This window comes from Zingiber officinale, chromosome 3B (genome assembly GCF_018446385.1).
Source record: "Zingiber officinale cultivar Zhangliang chromosome 3B, Zo_v1.1, whole genome shotgun sequence".
Taxonomy (NCBI): Eukaryota; Viridiplantae; Streptophyta; class Magnoliopsida; order Zingiberales; family Zingiberaceae; genus Zingiber; species Zingiber officinale.
In genome coordinates, this window is record NC_055991.1 from 108,347,304 (window position 1) to 108,357,887 (window position 10,584).

Sequence of the window (10,584 nt, forward strand, 5' to 3'; positions counted from 1 at the left end):
GTTTGAAATGAACGGATGGATGATGACCTCGTTATCGGCGACCTAGATCGGACGGTGGAGATTGCTCCCGGGCGGCGATATAAATCCCGCGACTCCGATACCGCCGCATTGTTGTTTCCTTCTCCTCCGGCGCCCCTCTGCTCATTTTCTTCTCTAGCGACCTTGCGTTCCGGCTCTTCGGCGACCCTACAGCTTCTTCAGACCGTCTTTCTTGCTCGTAAGGCCTTTTTTCTCGCTCCCAACGTTTCCTTCTTTCTGTTAATCGTCTCCTTCAGTCGGTTTTCATCCATTCCTCGCTTGAACCTTCCCCTTTTGTCCCGCATTCTTGTCTTTCGATCATGACTAGTACTTCGCAGTCGACCGACGGTGCTCCGGGTCTTTGGTATTCGACCATGGAAAGCCGGTTCGACGAGGAGGACGCCTTGCACCTTACTTGAACTTATGACCTACCGACCGACCACCAAATAGTGTTAGCCACACCGGCCGATCGACCTCATGAACCACCGTCCGGCACAGTTCTTTTCTTCCGAGACCAATTTCTGGCCGGACTGCGTTTTCCACCCCACAAATTTTTCTTACAAGTTTGCAATTATTTTCGCATTCCGCTCGGTCAGGTAGTTCCCAACTCTATTAGGCTGCTGAGCGGAGTGATAGTTTTATTCAAGCTGAACGACATCCCCTTAGACCCAAAAATTTTCCACTACTTTTTTTATCCCAAGCAAGCCGAGTGGGGCACCTTTGTTTTCCAGTCTAGGATAGGCTTCGTCCTTTTTGATAATATGCCGAGTTCCAACAAACATTGGAAGGAGCATTTTTTCTATATACGTTTTCCCGAGCGGCCAACTTTTCGTACCAAGTGGCAGACGGCACTGCCAGCGCAACCGGAGCTCGGCAAATTTAGAGGCGACGCGGCCTACCTTCATGCAGCCGAACGGTTAGTTGGTCAGCGCTATCATATTGACAAGCTGCTCCTTCCGGGAGTAATGCACATATTCGGCTTGTCTCCTACCTCAGCCGATCTGCCCTGCAGCATGAGTAAGTTCCCTTATCCTCCCGTTTATTTTGTTCTAACTGATTTATTTCTTGCTTCTGCAGCTGAAGTCATGTGGCGTGCTAAGGCGACCGAGAAGCTCAAATTGAAAGCCACTCAGATCGAGGCGGTGAAGAACAAAGAGGTCGCCGAGCGGGGCTTGGCTCCAGCTGATCCGGCCGGCGAAGAAGGTGAGGGGACTCCAACTGTCCCCGAAGCCTTAGACGCCCCTACCTCTCACGATGAGGCCGTGGGCGACATAGAACCTTCTACCGAAGACGAGGTGGAGGGACGTTCGGCCGATGATGTGCCGCTACGCACTCGGAAACGCCGACGACCGGAACCCACCTCTACCACAACACCTGATGAGCCACAGCCCGAGCGGGGCGCGGATGCTTCGGTGCTGTCCGGAATGGTTTCCTTAGAGAGTACACCGACCCCACATGACTCTCCGAGGGCCAGCTCTGAGGCGCCGCCGTCCGGCCCTTCCAGGACTTTACGTCGTATCAGGCGTTTGGGCGAGCTTCCCTCCTCGTCCACCGGTGGGCCGTCTGGTAAGGCCGACGCTTCTCAGAGCGAGCCGAGCGGCCAGAACTTAATTAAAACCATTATGCGCCTTCCTTCGAAGGCGTACATGGCTGCTGCTGATCGGCCAATGGTCCCTGAGCAGCAGATCACCTTGACGGGTCCTCTAGCCCAAGCTTGGGTGGACGCTCGGCGTTGAATAGCCAAGATGACTCCCGGGCAGCTCGGCGACAGCAACCTACAACAGGCCACCGGGGTATGCTCTGTTTCCTCATTTGTGTATTTGAATTGTGTTTTTAACCTGTCCACATTTGCTAGCAGAACTAGGTGGAGCAGATCGCCATTAGCGATCGATTGGCCGAACTGGAGGACGAGTTGAAAAAACAAAAAGCTGCGGGGGGTACTGGGCAGTCGACGGCCGCTCTGGAGAAGGCCAAAAAACTACTGGATGCCGAACGGAAAAGGGCTTCCGATCTGGTGAGCAAGGTCGTTCGGCTTGAGGCGATGATCAAGCAACGAGATAAGGAGATCAAGACGGCGACCACCCGGAAGCTCCAGGCCATCGATGATATGGACCGAATGAAGGTGGAGATCCGAGGGCTGGAGCAACGCATTAAGGATCTGGATGCTCTGCTAGCTACCGAGAAGGAGAGCCGCTCGGCCGATCTCCAAAGATTTGATGGAGACTTGAAGGATCTCCAAGCCGCCAGCGACGCTGCCCACGCCGCGCTCAAAGAATATCAAGAGGGGGAGTCGGCCCGTTCGGACGAAGTGAGGAAGGCGTATCTCTGCTCGGAAGATTTCGGAGAGAAGTTTACTGACAAGATATCCCTCACTTTCGAAGAAGCGATCAAGGCGGCGGTAGATTACCTGAAGACCAAAGGTCACCTGCCCGCCGAGCTGGCCATCCCCCCCCCCCCAGGACCTCGCGACCGTGATAGGCGCTATCCCAGACACTCTTTTTGACTTTGACGCGTGATAAGCGTTTTTTCTTTTTATGAACTTTTTTGTATTCCAGCCGTTCGGCCCAACTTATTTGTAGTAACTTTTTTGGTTCACCCAGTGCATAATAGATAATCTTTTCTGTTCCTCCAACTTCTATTTTGACAAGAAATTTTTCTTTCGTCACATTTTTAAGTGTTCTTTATACCTCCTCCGCTCGGCTTTATGCTATAACGTGGACTCAAGCCGCTTGCCTTCAATAACATCCTTCGCCATGCAACTAGGTAGCCGCTCGGCGCGCGAACGTCATTCGTTCACTTGCTCACATTTTTAATTCTAATTAACCATCTCTAGCTTTGCGCCTTACCTCAAAGGGGTTTGCGCTAGATTCTTGCAATGCGAGCCGCTCGGACGTTTATAGACGCCGGCTCGTCTCTCGATATTTAACGTCAGAGCTCGACGGTCTTCCGCTCGGACGTTTATAGACGCCGGCTCGTCTCTCGATATTTAACGTCGGAGCTCGACGGCCTTCCGCTCGGACGTTTATAGACGCCGGCTCGTCTCTCGATATTTAACGTCGGAGCTCGACGGTCTTCCGCTCGGACGTTTATAGACGCCGGCTCGTCTCTCGATATTTAACGTCGGAGCTCGACGACCTTTAAGGCTAATTTTGACGCTGCCGCTCGGCGGACACATTGGCCATCCTTCGAATTAATTTTGTTTCCTGCATTACAATGACATGGGCGACTAACATATACAAAAATTATCTACATTCGTGCACCTTTCACCCCTCTCGATAAGGCTGGAGATGATTTGCACTCCACGGTCGATTCAGCTGCCGCCCGTCTTCATCCTCCAAATAATAGGCTCCTGAGCGGAGCTTTTCAATAATCTTGAAGGGGCCCGCCCACGGTGCCTCTAGCTTGCCGACGTTGCCGACCGGCTTGACTTTCTTCCAGACTAAGTCGCCGACCTGGAATGATCTGGGGATTACGCGACGGTTGTAATTTTGCTTCATCCGTTACCGGTACGCCATCAGCCGGACGGACGCCTTGGCTCTTTCTTCTTCGACCAGATCCAGCTCCATGTCCCTCCGCTCGGCGTTGTCCTCATCATAGCTTTGGATCCGAGCGGATTTGACCCCGATTTCAACAGGAATGACCGCTTCGCCGCCATACACCAAGTGGAAAGGCGTGTGACGCCCATCCCTTCCTTTGGAGCCGTTCGGATGGCCCATAAGACGCCCGGCACCTCATCTGGCCAACTTCCTCCCAGATGGTCGAGCCGAGTGCGTAGAATGTGAAGAATTTCCCGATTGGTTACTTCCGCTTGACCGTTGCTCTGGGGATAAGCCACGGACGTGAAGTGTTGCTCGATGCCGTAGCTTTTGCACCAATCCTCTAGCATCTTCCCTGTGAATTGCCGCCCATTGTCGGAGACCAATCGGCGAGGGATGCCGAACCGACAGATGATGTGTTGCCAGATAAATTTTTTGACCATCTGTTCGGTGATCTTGGCTAGCGGCTCGGCCTCCACCCACTTGGAAAAATAATCAACCGCCACTAGCAAAAATTTCCGCTGCCCGGTCGCCATCGGGAATGGACCAACAATATCCATTCCCCATTGATCGAACGGACATGAAATTGTTGATGCCTTCATTTCTTCTGCCGATCGGTGGTTGAAGTTATGGTACTTTTGGCATGAAAGGCACGTTGACACGATCCGAGCGGCGTCTGCTTGTAAGGTCGGCCAAAAGTATCCAGCTAGCAGGATCTTCTTGGCTAGTGCTCGTCCGCCCGGATGTCCTCCGCACGATCCTTGATGTACTTCTTGGAGGATGTAAGCCGAGTCCTCCGAGCTCACGCATTTCAACAACGGGCGTGAGAAAGCCTTTTTATAAAGCTGATCGTCGATGAGTGTGAACCGACCGGCTCTCCTCCTTAGCAGCTGGGCTTCATACTCATTGGATGGTGTGGCGCCCGAGCGGAGGAACTCTATGATGGGCGTCCGCCAGTCGCTTGGAAATGTGAGGCCTTCCATCCGGTCGACGTGCGCTACCAACAGTACTTTTTCAATTGGTTGCTGAATGGCGACCGGCGTTATTGAGCTCGCGAGTTTGGCTAACTCATCAGTTGCTTGATTTTCTGCTCTGGGTATCTTCTGGATAATAACTTCTCTAAAACCAGTTTTCAGCTTCTCGAAGGCTTCAGCGTAGAGCTTGAGCCGAGCGCTATTGATTTCGAAGGTACCGAAGAGCTGCTGAGCGGCCAACTGCGAATCCGAGTGGAGAGTTACCCGACCGGCTCCCACATGCCGGGCAGCCTGCAAGCCAGCTATGAGGGCCTCATACTCTGCTTCATTGTTGGTAGCCTTATAATCCAGCCGGACGGATAAGTACATCTTTTCTTCTTGAGGGGAGAGCAACAATATTCCAATCCCGCTTCCGAGCCGAGTGGACAACCCATCCACATATATTCTCCACATAGCTTCTGGCTCCGGCCTTTGCACCTCAGTCACAAAATCGGCTAAGGATTGCGCTTTGATCGCCGAGCGAGGCTGGTATTGGATGTCGAATTCACTTAGCTCCGTCGTCCATTTGATGAGCCGTCCGGACGCTTCTGGATTTAGTAGAACACGTCCGAGCGGACTATTGGTTTTGACAATGATGGTATGCGCTAGGAAATATGGACGGAGGCGCCGAGCGGCGAGGATCAGAGCAAAAGCCAGCTTCTCGAGCCCAGTGTAGCGAGATTCAGTCTTTTAAAATATGACTAAGGAAATACACGGGCTCTTCTCCGCTCGTCCTCACTAAAGCCGAGCCGATTGCATACTCGGTTGAAGATAAGTACATATAAAGTGGCTCACCAGCAGTCGGCTTGGCTAATACTGGGAGAGAGTTCAGATAGGCCTTCAAGTCTTCGAACGCCCGGTCGCATTCTTCGTCCCAGTGGAACTTTGTAGCCTTGCGTAAGATCTTGAAAAAAGGAAGGCTCCGGTCGGCGGTTTTGGAGATGAATCTGGACAGAGCGGTTATCCGACCGGTCAAACGCTGCACTTCCCTTGTATTTCTTGGAGGCGGCATATCTTGCAGAGCTTTCACCTTGCTGGGATTTGCTTCGATGCCCCGTTCGGTCACTATGTACCCCAAGAAACGCCCTCCTTTTGCTCCGAACAGGCACTTCGGAAGGTTTCTTCCAGGTCCTTGAAGAGATCGGCCGCTCGGATGGACTTAATGAGAATGTCGTCCACATAAACTTCTAGATTCCACCCGATCTGCTCTCTGAATACTTTATTCATCAAACGCTGATATGTGGCCCCCGCATTCTTCAGTCCGAACGGCATCACATTATAGCAATAAGTGCCGTCGGCCGTCACGAAGCTGACTTTTTCTTGATCTTCACGGGTGAGCAGCACTTGATGATAGCCTTAGTAAGCGTCAAGCATACATATTAGTTCGCAGCCGGCCGTAGAGTCCACCAGCTGATCTATCCGAGGCAGAGGATAAAAATCTTTCGGCAAGCTTTGTTGAGATCCCGAAAATCTATGCACACTCTAATACTACGTTAGCCAACCAGCTCGGGAACTGCACCTCGCGTATATGGCCGGCCTCCATAAGCTTCTCAACTTCCGCCCGGATGATGGAATTCTGCTCGGCGCTGAAGTCCCTTTTTCTTTGCTTCACCGGCCGTGCGTCCGGTCGGACATGTAGCTCATGCTGCGCTATGCTAGGCGAAATTCCAGGCAGCTCATGCGTCGCCCAGACGAAGACATCATGATTTCTTCGGAGGCATTGGGTCAGCTCTTCTTTCTGCTTCTCCTCCAGATCGGATGCAATAAAAGTCGTGGCCTCCGATCGGGTTGGGTGAATCTGCACTTCCTTTTTCTCTTCATAAATTAAAGAGGATGGCTTTTCGGTGATGGCGTTTACCTCGATCCGGGGCGTCTTCCGAGCGGAATTGGCTTCTGCTCGGACCATCTCGATGTAACATCGCCGAGATGCTAGCTGATCTCCCCGTACTTCTCCCACTCTGTCCTCCACGGGGAACTTGATCTTCTGATGGAAGGTTGAGACGATCGCTCGGAATTCGCTGAGCGCCGGTCGTCCCAGAATGACGTTGTAGGACGAGGGAGAGTCGACCACAACAAAGTTTGTTGTCCTTGTCCTCATGAGCGGCTCTTCTCCCAACGAGGTTGCCAGCCGGATCTATCCGACCGGCTGAACTTCGTTACCCGTAAACCCGTAGAGCGGAGTTGTCATGGGTAACAGCTCGGCTCGATCAATTTGCAGCTGATCGAACGCCTTCTTGAATAAGATGTTGACTGAGCTCCCTGTGTCAAATATGCGGTGAATTGTGTAATTGGCTATTACCGCTTTGATGAGCGGAGCATTGCGGGGTACTTCAACTCCTTCCAAGTCCCCTCGCCCGAAACGATTTCCGGTCCGTTCGCCCATTCTTGTCAATTGACCAAGATGAATTTGAGCTGCAGACGCTTGCCTTTCTAGCTCGATTGAGTCTCCTCCGGTCGGCCCGCCAACAATAACGTTAATCTCGCCTCGAGAAGTATTGTTTATTTTCCTCTTCCCGAGCGGACGGCGGGACCGTTCTCGACGCCGCGATTCTCCCGCCTGGAGAACGATGCCAATCAGGAGCCTGTTGCTGTGGCCTATTGGTTCTTGTCCGCCGCCTCATGAGTTCTCTGTCACCGTCGATCGAGGGAGACCGTCGTCCCAAGATTCCGGCACGGATGAGCCACGAAGGAAAACTCGACAATCCCTTGTGTTGTGCGATCCGTCCGTGGAAGGAGTAGAACATCGGGTCCATTTCTTCTTGGCTTTGGCCGGCGGCTACCTCTTGCACATGGGACCCGCATGGGGATCGAATTGCTTCGCCCTGGTCCTCCGGGCGGTTGATGAGTGGCGTGTTGTTTCCGCTCGGGAGCCCGCTCGGTTGGAGTTTCTTTTTTCCTAGCCGCTTGTGCCTCTTCCACGTTGATGTATTCGTTCGCCCGGTGTAGCATGTGATCACAATCTCAAGGCGGCTTTCGGATGAGCGATCGGAAGAAATCCCCATCCACCAGGCCTTGTGTGAAGGCTTCATCATGGTTTCCGAGGTGGCCGTTGGAATGTCCATCGCCACTTGGTTGAACCGCTGGATGTAAGCTCGAAGCGATTCCTGGGCTTCTTGCTTGATGGCGAACAGCTCACGCCGCTTTTACGGTAGCGTCGATCGCCGCAAAATGGTGGAGGAAGGCCGTTCGGAAATCTTTGAAGCTCGTGATGGATCCGTCCGGCAATCTCCGGAACCACCGTTGAGCCGATCCCGAGAGAGTGGTAAGAAAAACTCTACATTTTACTCCATCTGTGTATTGATGGAGAGTAGCGGTGTTATCGAACTTACCCAGATGATCATCTGGGTCGGTTGTCCCATTGTACTCGCCGATCGTCGGAGGCGCGTAGTGCTTTGGCAGAGGGTCTCGTAGAATAGCCTCTGAAAATTGGCGATTGATCCGCTCGGGCGATGCGTCCGCTCGGGGGGCTTTCCCCTTTCTATCATCTCGTCTAGGTATTTCATCCGAAGAAGATCCCCTATCCCGGTGGGCTGCCATGGCTTCCGGGGTGCGGAACAGAGCCCGATGAAATGCGACGGTGGCAGGTGGTGCTTCCGCTCGGCCGCCAGACGCTGACGTTGCTTGCTGCTCTGGCCGCTCGGCGGCTGCCTTCTGTTTTTGCTCCACAAGCTTGGCGGCCCTTATCTCGATCAGAGCGTCGAGTTCCTCCGTTGAAAGTGTCACCGCGTGTTGTCGTCCAGCCTCGTCCATTGTTTCCGTTCGGATACAGGAGCGTTCCCACAGACGGCGCCAAATTGATCCTGTCCGAATCGCTGAACCAAAGGACACTGGGCACGTGGCGCGCTCCTAGTCGATGGCGTGGGCCTCCGTCTGGTCGCATGAACCTCTGGCGATCCTACACAGAAGTCGGGCCGGGAAGGGGTTCCCGGCGGCGACCCTCCGACGCTCAAGTCAGGTAAGCAAGTGGAAAAAGTGGCTTTGAAGCTCTTAGAACGCGTACCTCCGGCGGAGTATGCGGCTCTTTATATAGAGCAGTCAAAGAGTGCCTGCACATCCACCGAGGCATATATATGCCGTAACCCATACTTCAGTATGTGCCTGTCAGAGAGCTTACCTGACGCCATACCGCTACAGTCCAATCATGTCTTCGATGGGACAGCAGAACACCTCGTTGTCAGACTCGGAGTATGGCCTAGCCCTAAGATTTGACGGCTGTCAAAAGATGTTCCTACCCTTCTTTACCCACCACCGGTCGGGACGTCCGTCCGGCCAGCTGGACGAAGGGCGTCGTCCGGACGGCCCTCATCCCCTGTGCTGGCCGGGCGGCCGGGCGGCCTGCCCATCATGTCCCGCCTGTCATTTGCCTCGATATGCTGGGACGGCTTCTGGGTATGCTAGGACGGCTTCTGGGCGGGTGCTACATAAGGACTGTTAGCAATATGTCACCTTCTCTTAGGCCTTCCGCTCGGCTCTTAGCTATTGTGTCAACAGAGCGTCGAAACCCTGACCCTGGTCAGGGCGCCTTTTACTTATTAGAGGTTAATTGGTCGGCCGATCGGCCTACCCTTTCCTCATAGGTCCGGTCAGCTCACCTTCTCCGGTGGACACCCTGGCCCTTTAACCTCTACGTGGCGTTGACCCCTCGTAATGGGGTCCCCTGCCTTGACCACCGGATCAATGTGTAGGTCGTACAGGATATCCTCGATCCTCATGTATAGTTGGCTTGTGGTTTCTCCATCTTGCATTTTGATATTAAATAAAAAATTCAATAATAGATCATGCTTCATTACCTTTGAGTTAGTAGTCCTTTTGTGTAATTCGATTAGCTTGTCCCATATCTCCTATGTGTTCTCGTGTGGGCCGACTCGGTTAAGTTCTTTCGTGAGTCCGCACTAGATCGTGTTCAACGCTTTTGAGTCAATTTGGGCTTTCTTATTATCCTTTGGACTCTATCTTTCCAAATCAAATGGTACTTTTATTGCTTCATTTACAGACATCCAGTACCCTCGTCGGATAGTGAACCGTTGTTCGATGTCCGTCTTTAAGTAGACTTCCATCCTCTTCTTCCAATACAGAAAATCATTTTTGTTGAAAAGAGGAGAGGACGAGCGGTGTTGAATCCCTCAAGTTGGAACATTGATCATTGAAAATAAAAAGCTAAAAGGAGCCACGACTTGGTCTTGGATTAATAATGCTTGAGAGAGAAAAAATATGTTGACGACTTGAGTGGTGTTGTACCACTTTCAAGTAAAAATCGAACGAGAAATAATTATCTAAAAATATAAATTTTACCAATTCAAATAAGATATGTTAAGAATAGATATCCAAAAAAGAATTAAAATCGTTCCCCCGGCTTGATTGGTGGTTGCACCAATTTAAAGTAGAACCTACTCTGATACCACTTATTGGATCGAAACGTACGTGAGGGGGGGGGATGAATCATGTGGTTTTCAAAAACTTTTCTTTAATTATTTTTAAATATAAAGTATGCGCAGTGGAAAGGAAAGAAAGTAGAAAATAAGCAGAAACTACAAGTATGCGATCAGTTTTTAGTTGGTTCGGAGCTTTCGGCGACTCTTACTCCAAAACCCAAGTCCCACGGACCTATCGACAGATAATCCACTATAAACCTCTTTCAAAATCGTCAGAAGAGGGGATCGAATACACAAGAATCATAAGAGTGTAACAAGCTACATTTTCTATTTACAGAAATTAAGTACAAGAATTAAATTGTGTTGCCAAACACTTTTTTAGATGGTCGGCTCGAACTCTGTGTTTGGACAGCTTCACGGCAACAGTCAGACATAGTAGAGTCATAGTAGGGCAGCAGCAGGAAGCCGCAATAGTCAGAAATCCAATCGGACATGTAGAAACTCGTATGAAGGTCACGAGACACCCTTATAAAGAATGTGGAAGGCGTCTTCCATAACCTTGAAAGCGCCTCCAACATGTCAAATCTAATCCCAGACTCATTGTTCCTTATTTGTGATGGTCTGAATTTTATGCCTTGGAAGGTG